The sequence below is a fragment of the Brassica oleracea genome, chromosome C4, assembly GCF_000695525.1.
Source record: "Brassica oleracea var. oleracea cultivar TO1000 chromosome C4, BOL, whole genome shotgun sequence".
Taxonomy (NCBI): domain Eukaryota; kingdom Viridiplantae; phylum Streptophyta; class Magnoliopsida; order Brassicales; family Brassicaceae; genus Brassica; species Brassica oleracea.
In genome coordinates this window covers 8,666,461-8,671,039 of record NC_027751.1, presented here as the reverse complement: position 1 = coordinate 8,671,039, position 4,579 = coordinate 8,666,461, and positions in this window count along the sequence as shown.

Below are 4,579 nucleotides of genomic sequence, written 5' to 3'. Positions count from 1 at the left end.
AAATATAGATGAGTCCAAACATCTCACTCTTTAATAACCTTTCTATTTTTACAATTAGAGCAAGGACATCTTAACTTACCTGTTTTTGCTTCCGGTTGTCGGTGAACTAACCCCATGAATTTGGTTATACCTCGTTGGTATTCTTCCGTAAGCAATCTCGTGTTCGGATCCAAATGAGGTCGATCGATCCAAGAACGAAAATAATTTGAAGAAGACATATTTTTTTATGAATCAAATTCGTGTGTAAATAGAGTAAGAGGGAGGATGAAGATATGGAGTGAATGAAGAGGAAGAGAAGTACTTGTATTTATAGTTTAAATCATGCCGATAGACCGAGGAAATTCCGACGGAATTCCGACGGAAAAGGCTAGTTCGTCGGAATTTCCTCGGAATTTTGTAAAATCCCCCAACGGCTCTCCAACGGCTATAATATTTCCTCGGAATTCATCGGTTTTTTCCGAGGAACCCATTTTTCCTCGGAATTTCCTCGGAATATTCCGACGGATTGATATTTCCTCGGAATTCCGTCGGTATATTCCGAGGAAATTCCGCGGAAACACAAAATGATTCCGAGGAAACCCAATTTTGTGTTTCCTCGGAATTTCCTCGGAAATTCCTCGGGATATTCCGAGGATTTCATTTTCCGTCGGAATGTCCGTCAGAATACCGATGTTTTCTTGTAGTGCATGTCCTATAATTAAGTGAGGAACAACATTTCTACCTTCCCGAATATACTCTTTTACCTTCTTTAATATGCCCGGAGGAGAGGATATAGTCCTAAGGTGATAATGACAATTTCTTTCTTTCCAAATCATATATATATATACAGTAACTTGCCAAGTGACGGTAAGCGTTTTCTTTATCTTCTGCTGTTGAGGTGGACGTAAGCTACTCGATTAATTGATTGCATTGGATGTGTTTTTCATGATCTGAAGGAGGAGGAAAGTCTCTCTGATATAACCGATGAATATGAACAAGCAACAACAACAAGTGTTCTTGGGATTTATCTGCACGACCGCAAAGGTCAGGCATTATCGGCCGGTAGGGTTCAAGGACAAGATAAGCGACACAACTCTCAAATGCAAAGCCTTTTGTCACCCCTATGTTTAGGGATATTTTTTCGGTTGATTTATTTATAACAATATAAAAATGCAACTTGAATGATAGATAATTAGACACGCAGCCTATTAGGGTGATTGGTTAACAAATAATTTACAAATGATTGCTACGTTCGTTATCACTACTTTTGCACCAACCCACGTTTGGTTTGATCTTTACCTATCGTTTAGCTGTTATACGAGATTCTCTGTAAATTTTGTCGTAAGGTTTCATATCTTAGTTGCAATCGCATATTCGTAATTGTAATATATTTGGGTACGTGTAACAGCAAAACATGCGATGCAGAAAGGACGTACGTGTAATAAGTTGGACCAACCGCTCTTCTCATTATCACATTAGTTATTGAATATATTATTGTTCTCTGGTCAAACAACGATATTAAATAAAAACCACACAATTACGAAATAATCCATGGAAATACAAAATGACATTACAGAAAGAAGGAGAAAATCACAATAATTGGAAAAAGAACAACCACTTATTTTTGATTTCGACTGGTAAAGCAAGTAAAACGACAAAACTCAAAAAGATAGTTGTTGTTTGATTGTCCTTTTATATTCGTTTTATTATAGAATTTCTATTGCTAAATTTTCAAAAGATATTTCACCCAAAAAGTATAATAAAAGAATAGTAAATAAAATAAAGGGAATTTGCACCAAATAACCAAACAAAAACTCAAAATTAACTAACTAACCAATTTTACACTCTCTCTCCTATTATCTCTTCCTATCTCTCTCTATCCTCTTTCTACAAAACTAATTTCTTTTTTTTTGTTATTTCACAAATAAACCCTAAAATAAAATTTGCAGGTAATTTTTGACCAGGAATCTTTTGAATATTTCGGACACACATATCTTAATATATGAGTGGCTGCATTTTATCAGTAACATTAAATAAGTTTTGTGGTTAAATATGTTAAAAATGTCAATAAATATTGATGAGAGGGTATCATATCAATTAAAATGTTCTTAGTGTTTTTTTCAAATTTTATACATTATTTTGTTTAAGGTGGTGAACAAATAACGGACAAAAACAAAAAAAAACACTAAGAGCACCTCCGATGAAAAAATTCCATTGGGTGTCTTAAGAATTAAAAAAATAGAAAAAATAAAAAAATAAAAAGACAAGGTTTATAGTTTCTCTGTACCGAGCTTTTAAGATACTCTCTACAGTCAATTCTGACATGTGTTTGTGTTCTATTGGTTTTGATTTTTGTAAAAATTAAACTTTGGTTAGACAATTATGTTTTGATAAAATACTAATTAATACTTTTGTGTTTAGACACTCATGTGGATATGTTAACCGATAAGGATGCTCTAAAAACAACCATCACTCAACCAAATTTAAGTAGGGTAGTAAGTAAATTAGTTTATTTATTTTGTAATCCAATATATGTTAAATGACTAAATGGTAAAACCATTATTATGAATGTCAAACAGGTTGATCCGTCTCATCCTGTCATGTACCGCAGCGGGCTCTTCTTCGAGCGGGTCACGGCGGATCAGGCCCGTGCGGGTTGCGGTCCTCAAAATGACTGACCAAACCCGTACCGCAAAACATGTAGGCCTTTGCCGATCGGCCCGCGGGACATATAATTACAAACGGACATATGGCTCCTAAACGCTACATGATTCAGGACGCTTTATCAGTTTCATGACGCATCAGTAAGTGAGTTTAGTCGAAGATTGAACTGGATAAGGCAATACACTTGTTAGTTGAAGATTTTAATTGGATCAAAACACTAGTTTATTTACTTTTGCCAGACTCTAAACATTTTAAAAATAAATAATACTTTAGTTGCTGAATCCAAATATTATAACTCATAAGTTCATAACAAATGCTTTAGTTTTCTGAATCCAAAATTAAATAAAACCAATACCAAATCAAAGATGCTAATTCCAAAAATAAATAAAAAGAAAACACCAATCACACTTCTTGTTCTTCATCTTTATCACCAACAAGCGACAAAAAGATGGAGATTTATCATCTTCACCATCAACTTCATCTTCTGCGAATAAGAATAATAGAAGTCAACTAAAGATATATTGAAACCTAAAACTCCAAAATATATGATAATGTGAACAAATACATATAGGCAAAACTATGAAGAACCCATTGCGGGAACTTTATCTTCTTCTTCAGTGGAAAGTGAGTTTTCAAATTTCTTATGATGACTCGAAGAAGCTTCACCGGTGCAGATCGAAGACGCTTGGGAGACCGGAAGCATCATCGACCCTGAAACCACCGTCACCGAAGCTACATAACGTCGAATCGCCTTCTCTCTCTCTCTCTCTCTCTCTCTCTCACACACTCTCTCTCTCTCTCTCTCTCTCTGATTTAGGTGAAAGAAGAAATGGGGACTTAGGGTTGCGGGTCTTCAAAATCCCGCATGTTAACCTGTAGCCCATCCCGCTTTCGACCCATCCCGCTTTTGATCCGTCCCGCTTTTGACCCGTTCCGCGAGGTCCGCAATTTTGCGGGCTTACCAAATGGAGGCCCAATCCCATCCCGCAGCAAGCTTTTAGGGGCCAGGCCCGCGGTCAAGCTCCTTGATTGCCATCCCTAACCATTATAAAGATGTCGTCAGGTTTTAACACGTTTGAACATATTTTTTTGCATTTTGCATAATCATGTTGTTTTATGAAATAACATGCTTTAAATAAATTAGTATGGTCGCCAGTATACATGTAAATTTATTGATGCTTGCCATAAAAGATATTCATGTTACTTATTAGAACCAATCAACACACAAAACTGGAAGTGGGTGAAGAGATAGTCAAAGATAAAATCCGTCAAGCCTTTTGGTTTCGTATAAATGAAAATTATTTTGATTGTTATAAATAGAGAGAGAATGAGGGAATTAGTTGTTCTTATTCATAACATAATGTGCCCTTTATATATAGGGAATTACAAGAGGTATAGACCGTCATAGATAAATGAAAAGATTACAAATCCTAAACCAATAAGGAAAAGAAAATCCTAATCATACAAAGGAAAAGGAAACATGAGAAACGGAAAAGTCTAAACCGCCTTTGGTTGTGACATTCACTTAAACGGTTCATAACACTCCCCCTTGAATGTTATAACCATTAAGAGCTAGTAATACGCTTTGGATGTTGACTCATTAAAATCTTTCCAGTAAAACCCAAAGGGATAAAACCATGGTTAAGGAAAAAGAGTACAACACGTATTACTCCCCCTGATTTGTACCTCACTGAAGGTCTTTCAGTCGACGAATCCTAATCTGATGCGTAAGCTTTTTGAATGTAGAGGTCGGAAGTGACTTAGTGAATAGGTCGGCTGAATTGTCACTTAAACGAACTTGTAGCACTTGGACCTCGCCGGCAGATTTGACACTCCTCACTGAAACTTGAATATCTTGATGACCGTATGACCAAATGACTTCGAAACACTTGGAAATCGAAGCTAACATCCATGTATAACTTCAGGCACACGTCTA